Raw genomic sequence first — 13106 nt, 5'->3', positions numbered from 1 at the left:
AATCTGCAGGGGATCAAATACTTTTTTCCCCCACTGTAAATATATTTTAGCAATTACATTTACTTTTCATACTTAAGTATATTTAAAACCAAATACTTTGACTTTTAATCAAGTAATATTTTCCTGGAAGACTTTCACTTGAGTCATTTTCTATCAAGGTATCTTTACTTTTACTCAAGTATGACAGTTGGGTACTTTTCCCACCACTGCATCTACAGCTAGCTACATTGCTCTACATTGATTTCTATTCTAGTTTATTCACAGTTCAAATCACCATGGCTCTTTTTCGATTTATCTTTCCTCACATCCTCTCGTCTTGCATCCTTCTCAAAAGGCATTGGATGAGAAGGCCTGAGGGACTTTCGCCTCCATTACAGTTGAAAAGGAGACAAGGAGATAGGAAGCAAGGAATTGCAGAAATATGGAATGAGAAAGAGCCCATGCCTTAGCTATTCATTCAAATACATGACTTAAAAATGTAATGTAAAGCTCACTCATATCCACACAGTGTATTTAGTCCTCAATTACAAAATATCAATCTACTTATGTAACGGCCGTCTGAAGGAGTAGACCAAGGCGCAGCGTGGTTAGTGCTCATCATGTATTTATTTTACCGAGAACACATAAACAGAGAAACAGAAACCGACAGCCAAACAGTTCTGTCAGGTAAGCAATACAAAACAGAAATGAACCACCCACAAAACCCAAAGGAAAACAGGCTACCTAAGTATGGCTCCCAATCAGCGACAACGATGTAGAGCTGTCCCTGATTCAGAGCCATACCAGGCCAAAACAAAGAAATACAAAACATAGAAAAAAGGACATAGAATGCCCACCCTAGTCACTCCCTGGCCTAACCAAAATAGAGAATAGAACCCTCTCTATGGCCAGGGCGTGACAACTTACCTCTACATTACCGTTACTGTAAGTTATTGACTCTATACAGGCTATGGAAATAACCCCTGGTCTAAGTAGTGCACTATAGCAAATAGGTTGCCATTTGGAACTCAAACATAGAGTCATTATAGAGCATGCCGTTAGGTTTTTAATCATTGTTAAGTGCCATACTGTCAAAAACGCATCACTCTGGTAAAATCCCAGTCCTCATAAAGACATCAGTCTTTTCAGCATTATAAAGTCTGATTAATAATTCAGTCAGGTTATTGATCTGCTCCTCTGCAGTCGACACGTGAGGAGGCCCGAGGACCGTAGATCAGCAGGGAGAGCCTCCTCTGGTGCGGTCCCTTTGATCTGTTGCTCTGCTGGGTGCTGCACCATGGGCACACACACACACACACACACACACACGCACGCATGCACGCAGGCACACACATGGATATACACACACACATGCACGTACACACACACACACACACACACACACACACATAAATCCTACCCAGGTTCTGACGTCAGCCAGAGGGGCTGGGCCCAGTCAATAGAGAAATCTGATGGAAACAGAAGTAAAGATGTCCTTAGAGAAGGACAAGACAATACAGACAGACAATAGGATCTGAGCTCAGAAATAGCAGCTTAAGGGTCCTGGGGATGCATTTATAAAACCTTCATCCATAGCAACAATGTGAATTAAATTGTGTGAAAATTTAATGAAATGGTGTAATTTATAAATGCTAATCTGTGAACAACACAACTTTATTCATCAGTGTATCCATTATATAAACCAGATTTTCTCATATTTTAAAGAAACTATTGTAACAGAAAAGGTTGTATAAATCTAAGAACATTTCATAAATGAGACCCTGGGACAGTTGAACAATGGCATATTCTATTCTGACTAAAGAATCTCCATGAGTAACGCTCACTTCGGTCAGTGACACTCTCTACGGAAGAAAAGACTAATAGACTTCAGATTACAAAACGAATAGTTAACTAATGGCTAACTAATGGCTAACTAATGGCTAACTAATGGCTAACTAATGGTTAACTCATGATTAATGAATGGTTAACTAATGGTTAACTAATGGTTGACTAATGGTTGACTAATGGTTAACTAATGATTAACTAATAGTTAATTAATGATTAACTAATGATTCATGAATGGTTAACTAATGATTAACTAATAGTTAATTAATGATTAACTAATGATTCATGAATGGTTAACTAATGGTTAACTAATGGTTAACTAATGGTTAACTAATGATTAACTAATAGTTAATTAATGGTTAAGTAATGATTAACTAATGGTTAACTAATATTTATCTTGGGATTGTAAAATAAAGAATTTCACACCACCCAGCCCCTTAACTCTCTGACCTGTATACTTGGAAGAGACAGATGACAGTAATTCCCCCATGGAATCCCAGTTGATAGGATCCAATTACAAAACAACAGTTGAAAACTATTCTGATTTTACTCTACTGTTTATAGAGATGGTGTTAATATTTCAGCCTCTCAGAAACACTTACACACTGTGGACAGCCCACTGACCTTGGCCAGCTGCCGTGTGTGTGTGCGTGCGTGCGTGCGTGCGTGTGTGTCTGTCTGTGTGGGCATGCAGTGTGTATGTTTGGAGGGATTGAGGGATGGTAAGGAGGGGAGGGAGGAGGAAGAAGGGTGGAATAGCTGAGATAATTCATAAAGGAGAGAAGCAGCATGTCTGTCTGGAGGAAAGGGTGTGGCAGGCAGGTTGATCTGTGCTCTAACAGTTGTCTGAGGTTAGAACTAGCCCATAACTCATTTGAGGTGATGCAGTTGTACGGTGCTGTAGCCTATAGCCAGCCCTGGGTGTTGTTAGTACGCTGCATGAATTTCAATCGGGAGAGAGATGGGGTTATTGCAGAAGATTCGGTCCCACTGCTCACAAATTACATTGTATATAACATACTTTTACTGTAATTACCATGAAGTTACAGGCTACATTAATAGTAATACCTCACTATTCTTTGCATCGATGCTGGGGTGATCTGCTGATAAAATAAAGTAAGAACCGATAGAGAGATACTCATTGTAATTCCCAAGTAGTAATATAATTTAATATTGTCCCTCTGTAGGATTGCTTTTATTTCCTGGAACCCATTGTTTAAGACTATTTTTACATCAGAGAATAGTCATGTCATAACCCAGTCAAAGCAGAGACAGTGTTCAATGTCGAAACTGCCTTTCCAACTGTGAGACAGAGGCACCCACACGTGAACACATACACAAACTCTCTCTCTCTCTCTCTCTCTCTCTCTCTCTCTCTCTCTCTCTCTCTCTCTCTCTCTCTCTCTCTCTCTCTCTCTCTCTCTCTCTCTCTCTCTCTCTCTCTCTCTCTCTCTCTCTCTCTCTCTCTCTCTCTCTCTCTCTCTCTCTCTCTCTCTCTCTCTCTCTCTCTCTCTCTCTCTCTCTCTCTCTCTCTCTCTCTCTCTCTCTCTCTCTCTCTCTCTCTCTCTCTCTCTCTCTCTCTCTCTCTCTCTCTCTCTCTCTCTCTCTCTCTCTATCTCTCTCTCTCTCTCTCTTTCCCACTCTCTCTCTCTTTCCCACTCTCTCTCTTTCCCACTCTCTCTCTCTCTCCCCCCCCCTCTATGCCAAATGTAAGTGTGGATGTTGTGGCACTGTGAATCTATTTCAGTCTGGGCTGTCCCACCCAGCAGCTGCTGCTTGAGTCACAGCTGAAAGTCCCTTCACACTAGTCCATCCCCTCCCTTCAGCATCACTCTACCCACGACAGGCCATTTCCACTGGTCCAGCCCATCCCCTCCCTTCAGCATCACTCTACCCACGACAGGACATTTCCACTAGTCCAGCCCATCCCCTCCCTTCAGCATCACTCTACCCACGACAGGCCATTTCCACTAGTCCTGGCCATCCCCTCCCCTCAGCATCACTCTACCCACAACAGGCTATTTCCACTAGTCCAGCCCATCCCCTCCCATCAGCATCACACTACCCACGACAGGCCATTTCCACTGGTCCAGCCCATCCCCTCCCATTCAGCATCACACTACCCACGACAGGCCATTTCCACTGGTCCAGCCCATCCCCTCCCATTCAGCATCACACTACCCACCACAGGCCATTTCCACTGGTCCAGCCCATCCCCTCCCATTCAGCATCACACTACCCACGACAGGCCATTTCCACTGGTCCAGCCCATCCCCTCCCATTCAGCATCACACTACCCACGACAGGCCATTTCCACTGGTCCAGCCCATCCCCTCCCATTCAGCATCACACTACCCACGACAGGCCATTTCCACTGTATTTATTAAAAGAGGTCCTACAGAGTCTTACATCTCTAACAATGTTATGATGACCATAGCTCTACAAACACTCCAGGAAAAGGAGTGTGGACTATTAGCTTATTGAGGTGATCATTATGTTTTTATTGAATATTATGTATTATTTATTTGTATTTTATCTAACACAATGGCAGGATACAATATGTGTATAATTTAGATGATTATATATGAGCCAATCGCAGTGCAGGCTTTTCTCCTCCCCCCACCTAGACCCACCCATCCAGTTCAACAGAGTGGTATGGGTAGGGTGGCTGCAATAATCAATAAGATGGTAATAAAGCCACCATGTTGCTGGGATGGGAAATTAAATGATGACCAGAGCCACCTGGGACTGGGAGCATTCATCAACAGGCAGATTGGATGTTGGGATATAAACAGGGCCAGGGCTCAGGGTAGATTGGATGTTGGGATATAAACAGGGTCAGGACTCAGGCTAGATTGGATGTTGGGATATAAACAGGGTTAGGGCTCAGGGCAGATTCGATGTTTGGATATAAACAGGGTGTCACGACTTCCTCCGAAGTCGGTCCCTCGCCTTGTTCGGGCGACGTTTGGCGGTCGACGTCACCGTCTTCTAGCCATCGCCGATCCACCTTTCATTTTCCATTTGTTTTGTTTTGTCTTCCCACACACCTGGTTTCAATTCCATCATTACATGTTGTGTATTTAACCCTCTGTTCCCCCCATGTCCTTGTCCGGAATTGTTTGTTGTAAGTGCTTGTGCACGTTATGCTGGTGGTTGACGGGTTTTGTACCCATTTGATTTATTGTTCTGTTAACGGTGGTTTTTTATTATTAAACTGCTCCGTTGTAAATCAGTTTTTGCTCTCCTGCGCCTGACTTCTCTACCGCCAGTACTCACCCCTTACACAGGGTCAGGGCAGATTGGATGTTTGGATATAAACAGGGTCAGGGCAGATTGGATGTTTGGATATAAACAGGGTTAGGGCTCAGGGCAGATTGGATGTTTGGATATAAACAGGGTCAGGACTCAGGGCAGATTGGATGTTTGGATATAAACAGGGTCAGGACTCAGGGCAGATTGGATGTTGGGATATAAACAGGGTTAGGGCTCAGGGCAGATTGGATGTTTGGATATAAACAGGGTCAGGGAAGATTCAATGTTTGGATATAAACAGGGTTAGGGAAGATTCGATGTTTGGATATAAACAGGGCCAGGGCTCAGGGCAGATTGGATGTTTGGATATAAACAGGGTTAGGGCTCAGGGCAGATTGGATGTTTGGATATAAACAGGGTTAGGGCTCAGGGCAGATTGGATGTTTGGATATAAACAAGGTCAGGGCTCAGGGAAGATTCGATGTTTGGATATAAACAGGGTCAGGACTCAGGGCAGATTGGATGTTTGGATATAAACAGGGTTAGGGCTCAGGGCAGATTGGATGTTTGGATATAAACAAGGTCAGGGCTCAGGGAAGATTCGATGTTTGGATATAAACAGGGTCAGGACTCAGGGCAGATTGGATGTTTGGATATAAACAGGGTTAGGGCTCAGGGCAGATTCGATGTTTGGATATAAACAAGGTCAGGGCTCAGTGCAGATTGGATGTTGGGATATAAACAGGGTTGGGGCTCAGGGCAGATTGGATGTTTGGATATAAACAGGGTCAGGACTCAGGGCAGATTGGATGTTTGGATATAAACAGGGTTAGGGCTCAGGGCAGATTGGATGTTTGGATATAAACAGGGTCAGGACTCAGGGCAGATTGGATGTTTGGATATAAACAGGGTTAGGGCTCAGGGCAGATTGGATGTTTGTGTAACAGTGTAGGTTCCGTCCCTCTCTTCGCCCCAACCCGGGCTCGAACCAGGGACCCTTGCACACATCAACAACTGACACCCACGAAGCATCGTTACCCATCGCGCCACAAAAGCCGCGGCCCTTGCAACGCAAGGGGAAACCCTACTTCAAGTCTCAGAGCGAGTGACGTCACTGATTGAAATGCTATTAGCGCACACCACCGCTAACTAACTAGCCATTTCACATTGGTTACATTTGGATATAAACAGGGTTAGGGCTCAGGGCAGATTGGATGTTTGGATATAAACAGGGTCAGGACTCAGGGCAGATTGGATGTTGGGATATAAACAGGGTCAGGACTCAGGGCAGATTGGATGTTGGGATATAAACAGGGTCAGGACTCAGGGCAGATTGGATGTTGGGATATAAACAGGGTCAGGACTCAGGGTAGATTGGATATTTGGATATAAACAGGGTCAGGACTCAGGGCAGATTGGATGTTTGGATATAAACAGGGTCAGGGCTCAGGGCAGATTGGATGTTGGGATATAAACAGGGTTAGGGCTCAGGGCAGATTGGATGTTTGGATATAAACAGGGTCAGGGCAGATTGGATGTTTGGATATAAACAGGGTTAGGGCTCAGGGCAGATTGGATGTTTGGATATAAACAGGGTCAGGGCTCAGGGCAGATTGGATGTTTGGATATAAACAGGGTCAGGGTAGATTGGATGTTGGGATATAAACAGGGTCAGGACTCAGGGTAGATTGGATGTTGGGATATAAACAGGGTTAGGGCTCAGGGCAGATTGGATGTTTTGATATAAACAGGGCCAGGACTCAGGGCAGATTGGATGTTTGGATATAAACAGGGTCAGGACTCAGGGCAGATTGGATGTTTGGATATAAACAGGATTAGGGCTCAGGGCAGATTGGATGTTTGGATATAAACAGGGTCAGGGCTCAGGGCAGATTGGATGTTTGGATATAAACAGGGTCAGGACTCAGGGCAGATTGGATGTTTTGATATAAACAGGGTCAGGGCAGATTGGATGTTTCGATATAAACAGGGTCAGGGCTCAAGGCAGATTGGATGTTTTGATATAAACAGGGTCAGGACTCAGGGCAGATTGGGAGATATTTTGAAGCTTGATGACCAATCTTCTTTTCAGGTCCTTCAGTAGATGTGTGCACCCACTCCAGCAGCTGATGCATACCAGCCATTTAGGGGTAATGAGAATTGTGTCCCAAATCACACCCTACCAAATCACCCCCCCCCTCCCCATCTGCTCACTTGCACGCACTCACTCACTCACCCACACACAGACACATACACACACACACACACACACACACAACACTGATTACTGAGCCTTTGGACTAATGCTAAATCCCCATCAGAAAGGGAATTGGCTGCCAACAGCACATCTGAGCAGATACGGTCTTCAGTACAGTAGCACACATACATTCGGGCTGATGGAGGGAAACTAAAACACAGCTATGAATACAGCAGTTCAGAACCTTTGACTGGATCTGAAATGGGTGTCTCTGTTTCTCAGTATTTTTGCTACTTGGAATTGGCATCTTTGAAAAGCACCCTTACGGCAGATTATGAATGGTTCTCCATGGCGGTTCACTAACCCATAATTGAATATTTTATTGACTCCCCTTTAGATCTTGAACCTGTGTTTGTTTCAGTGTGTTATAAAATGAGAGCCAGTACCACTAATGAGTTCCAGACTGTCATGTCCAAGACAAGACAAGAACGTGATGTTTAGTACATGGAAGGGAGGGACACCTTAACATAAGTGTGTACTAAAAATGTGCCAGGGCCTGGGCTAATCTCTGATGGCCAGATTCTAACTAAATTACTCTAGGTTTTAGTTCTGGGTTTACCAATATTAGGCCCGGACACACTGGGGCGTAGAGATATATAATAATATACATTTAATTATATGCTCTGATCGAGCCCTGGATACGAGACAGATAAGAATGCATTTCTGAAAATACTGGCTAGTCGATGGCCATACTCCTCTCTCTGCCAGTGAAAATGGTTAAATGTCTGCTGGGGCACTGAGCTTGTCCCTGACCAGCGGCCGAACACCTGCGCTGTTGTGTCAATGTTTTACCGTACCGTCAGGGGCGGAAATCCCGGGGGGGACAGGGGGGTCACGACCCCCCCATCCTGGGAAAAATATTATTTGTCCCCCCAATATATCACTGAAACATAACTATGTAATTTAAATAATATTAATAATACGCAATGAAAGCAATTGTGCTGATTATAGACACTTAATAGCGCGTTTTTAAGTTTCAAAAGATTGCGACCCCCCCGCCCTTTGCCTCACAATGGTTTGCTCCACTGCCAGTTCCTTAGCTTGCTACGTAACTGCCGTGAGGTTCATCCAGTCAATCGCGCACACACACACTAGCTGAATATGCAGAGCTAGCGCGCAAATATTAACTATTAAGCTAGCTAGTACCTATTCCATTTATGTGGCGTCGTCAAAGATGGAATCAGCATGCAGATGATGTAAGTTAGTGCTTCAAAGTCCCTGTGATAAGGTTAGCGATAAACTGAAGTCCAAACTGAACAGAACTACACTCTCTTCTACCATTGTCTTAAATATATTTAATGGTCTCGTTGCAAAAGCTAAATTGTCGCAAGGGAACTTTTATTTATTTATTTTATTTCACCTTTATTTAACCTGGGTAGCAAAGATTATAGCAAACACCACTGAAACGGAATTGGTGCTCGCTAGCTTTGCAAATTCAGCTATTGTTGGAAGCCAGCCAATATGAAACAAACTATTAAAATTACAAAAGGTTGCAGCATATGTTGTGTAAATGGTGAACTCATACAGCTGTCAACTCTTGTCATTTTAATCCGTTTCACATTTGCTAGCTACCTTTTAGATCGAAGCCCATATAGAATGATTGAAGATGATAGAAGCCCATCTCCTACTGTAAATAACCTACACACTGTGTGTGTAGCCAGCCAGCCAGCCAGGTAGAAAAATGGCAGAAAAATAAAAGACGGACATCAGAGTATTTTTCAATACACCAAAACGCATTGTAAGAACCCTAGTAGCCTAATATCTCAAAGACTAGTTGATAAAATGTTCATAAGAAAGAAATGAAATTCTAATGGAAATGTTTCACAATGATGTCATTGGGCAGAGCAGGCAACAGCTGGCACACAGACAGCAGAGTTGGGGACAGATATGCAGGGACAGACTGGCAGAGACAGGGAGTCTCAGGTAAGTTTGTTGAGTCTTTGTTTGGCAACATTATGAAAGGTTTTCAATTTTTTTGACTTGTAAAATAGGAACATAATTGGAAAATGCCATGGATACCCCCACTCTCAACTTAAACTGGTGACTGAACTAAGATTTGTTAAAGGCAATGGTATTGCTGTTGTGATTAGTTGTGTAGTTTTGGGTACCGGTAGTTAGGAGTACTGCAAACACCTTATTTCTTTGGTTCCTCAATATACATTTACCATATTACAATGTAGGCTATGTGTTACAGCGCTACTTTTGGTGTCCCCCTCAGGAATTGCTCTTGAGAAAATGTAATGTAATTGTCCCCTCCAAAGTGGATATCAGATTTTCGCCCCTGCGTACCGTACAGCCTTCTATCATCCAGTTCAATATTCTCATCCACGGAGGCGATTCTCTCACATTGGTGCCCCTCCCACTCACTCACTCGCCCACAGCCCCACGCACACTCGAATGACACTACGAGATTTCTCACTCTCCGTTCTCTACCCCTCGTGCCGCGCGCTCTCCCCAGCATCGCAGAAGGTAGGTGTCAGTGGAATATTTATTTTGCCTACATAGCCTATTTGTGTCATGTCATATTTCCGATGTTCTATACCTCGCGGAACTGCATGGTTCCTTCCTATAAAAAAGGATTAGCCTACTGGACAGTAATGGTAGGCTTGTATATTCTGCATTGATTTGGATTGCGTGTCAGTGAGGATGCCTTGTGTTCTCTATTTGTGCCGTCAAAATTAAATACAACACAATAATATTTTGTAGGTTATTGTAGTAGTCTAAATATGAAAAAGCAATCGCTACTCTGTCCCTGCGTGTAGAGACAGTGGAGGAATCCCGAATCCGATTGCATAGGAAAGGAAGGATTAAGACATCTGAGTGTCTGCCAGTTTGTTAATATTACACCCGGTTTAAAGAGCTAAAGGCCTGTATGAAAAACACAGACTGGGATGAAGCAGCTCTGTATGGAAATGTGAATGATAGCCTATTTCACATCACAGGTAGATTAAAAGGGATAAAACGATGACGATGTAATTTAGGCTATGTGAAATATACCGATTTTGAAAAGCACAAAAATAGGCATATTCACCACCCTTATTAGACACGAGCACTACAATATGTCGAAGATGTTGGTCCACAGCATGATTAACGAAGTGTCAAGATATGGCGCTGTCTTGCGGGTAATTCGGACGAGAAGAATTGGGTGACCCAAATGTCGATGCGATTTATCCAACCGTCTATAAACAGCGTATCTGCCGACCTGTAGGCCTAGGCAGCAGCGGAGTTTCATAACCAAAATAAAACCCGAATGGTCTATGAATCACAGAGCCTGGATAATACTTTAGTATATACTTAGAATCATATCATTGTTATTATTGGAATTTAGACTGCATATCAATTCTGAATAGGCTTCTGAAACCAGAAGAACGCAACAGTGTAAAAGGTATATTTCCTAAAAGCAGAGACACACCTGAGGATCATACATCGCTGAGTGCATGTAGTCATATTAAATACAATGAGCAGGCCAAGTTTATTGCATACATTTACACATTAAACGTTTTCTTGATTTTAGTGGAATTACCTTTTTTGGACATACATGGTTCATATCAGCTATGGGTTCTTTCTCTCCTTTATAGAACCGTCATCTCAGGCCTATCTCAGTGTCCAATAAGCAGATACCATGACAGAGAACATAGTAACCTCCAAAGGTGTAGGATCTTAATTTGATCACTCTTTTGTCGCCGAGAATTTTCCTGCAGATGAACTTCATGATTTACATAAATTCACTGAAAACCTGCACTTACACATATTATTGCACTTTGCATGTAGCCTAATTTTGGCCAGATAATAGCCTAACCACCGATCAAACAATGTTATGGACTAAACATTCAAATCCTGTTGCAGCAGTTTTATTTTGCTGCTACAATACTGGTCAAATTAAGATCCAACATCTGTATGTGTGTCCCATTTGGTGCCCTATATGAAAGCTATTAACTCTGAGTATGCCACACCTGTGCCACTGGGTCAGTGTTTCATGGTCAGTGTTTCATAGTCTATGTCCCAAATGGCACCATATTCCCTAGTGCATCATCAAAGAAGTGTACTACATAGGGTGCCATTTGCCACACAGACATACTTTCAGTTCCAAAATCAAGATCTTTAAGGAGTGGCAAGATGTGCTAACTGGTTTTATATGTCTCATATTCAGAAACTTTGCAGCCTATCAACAGTAGTATTCTCTCTGAGCTATCCCACTAAGTGTCTTTCATGATATAAATGTCTGGTAAGTGCACTCTGACAAGAAAAATCATTGTAAACAATATTGTAATCGCCAGCCCAGCCGATCTCAATTGCTTGCTTACAACATTTCCTGCTCCCTAAAAGCTGAGCTTTACATTTTCACCCTCTACAGGGAATTATCTTTACCATTATCTATAAAAGAAAACCTGGGGATTGAGCAGTCTCATGGGTGATTTAATTGTACAACTAAAAAAAGTAATTTCTTGTTTAAGACAGCATTTATACTGTGGAAATATATCGTACAGGTTATATCAATGGAAAACTCATATTACTTTTTAATTTATAATTTATGTAATCCATTAATTACAACTTGTCTAATAAAGCATGGCCATTCAAAAGGGGAAACGAAAATGTCCCTGAACTGTCCACATATAAAATGTGTAACTAAATCAAGCCAATCGTGATTGAGTTATATAATCTATTTTCTAATCAAATTAAATTGTAGTCTAATAAAGTAAGTTATATGTCCTAATTATGTTGACATTGAAGATGAAATGTTTGCATGAAATATAATCCTATTTTCTTACAATAAGTATTTTAGATTAATTGACAACCTTTTTACCAACCTTTTTTTCAATATCCCTAATAGGTGGATATTTCATTGGGGCCAGGAGTAGAGAACCTAATTCAAACTGTCTAGTATCAAACTTTCTTAGCATGGAAACAACAGGAGATCAGCTCATCTGCTACTTCATTTTTGTGGGTTTTTGGTTGAAATCAAGATGATTTTAGTATGCAGGTGCATGTAATCTCCTGTTAGTAGCGTTTAACAAAAAATCAGCGATAACACAGCTTTGGTTAAATTCTGCCTGTTGGTTGCAATTGCCTCGCTTAGTTTTGGTTGAGCGGTGATTAAGGTGAGATGTGTGGTTGTTACCCACAGCCTCTTCACACTGACGGTGTTTGAGTTATTGATCTCTTACAGATGTTAATCTAATCAGGATTATTGACGCTAGGTCTGTGTTTATTCCATTTAAAGATGCACTATGCAGAAATCGTCCACCATTTCCTGTTTGCTAAAATTCTAATAGCAAGTATAGTAAATCATTGTACCTTCTAAGCTGCTGTGAAATATATTTTCAACAACAAAAAATATTGTACTTCCAGCTGTTTGAAACTGGTGTACAAATCCGAAAATAAAAGATGAAAAAACAAAACTTAAGAACAGGTAGCATAGAAATTGTACACATAGAACAGATATACCATATATGCTACACACACACACACACACACACGCACGCACGCACGCACGCACACACACATATATATATATAGCAGTTGTAAATGAGAACTTGTTCTCAACTTGCCTACCTGGTTAAATAAATAAAAATAAATAAATACCACTTCTTAGACTTGCTTTCAATAAGAATGCAGATCTATAACTCACATTTCTATGTGAATTGGGTGGGTCGCCCAAAAAGTCACATATTGCAGCTTTAAGAATATAACAATTAGGGCTGGAACAATTACTTTATAATCCTGTAACAGATGGTTATGGATGAAGACCGTCATTAAAATAAAATAACCA

At 42.0% G+C, this 13106-nt stretch overlaps 1 protein-coding gene across 2 annotated transcripts in view; it reads left to right on the top strand.

Moving 5' to 3' along the window:
- The window catches only part of LOC106562493 (microtubule-associated protein 1A), a 74812-nt gene that overhangs the window by 31605 nt on the left and 30101 nt on the right, over positions 1–13106 (top strand). Inside the window, exon 1 of one of the 2 annotated variants that reach the window (XM_014127402.2) lies at positions 9679–9805. The exons of the other annotated variant lie outside the window; for it this stretch is intronic. The gene's annotated coding sequence lies outside the window, so the exon portion shown is untranslated. Of the gene's footprint in view, positions 1–9678; positions 9806–13106 lie in introns of those variants that run through there. 2 annotated transcript variants of the gene reach the window in all.

Source organism: Salmo salar, chromosome ssa11 (assembly GCF_905237065.1).
Source record: "Salmo salar chromosome ssa11, Ssal_v3.1, whole genome shotgun sequence".
NCBI classification, from domain to species: Eukaryota; Metazoa; Chordata; class Actinopteri; order Salmoniformes; family Salmonidae; genus Salmo; species Salmo salar.
This window is presented reverse-complemented; position numbering and strand designations above follow the sequence as displayed.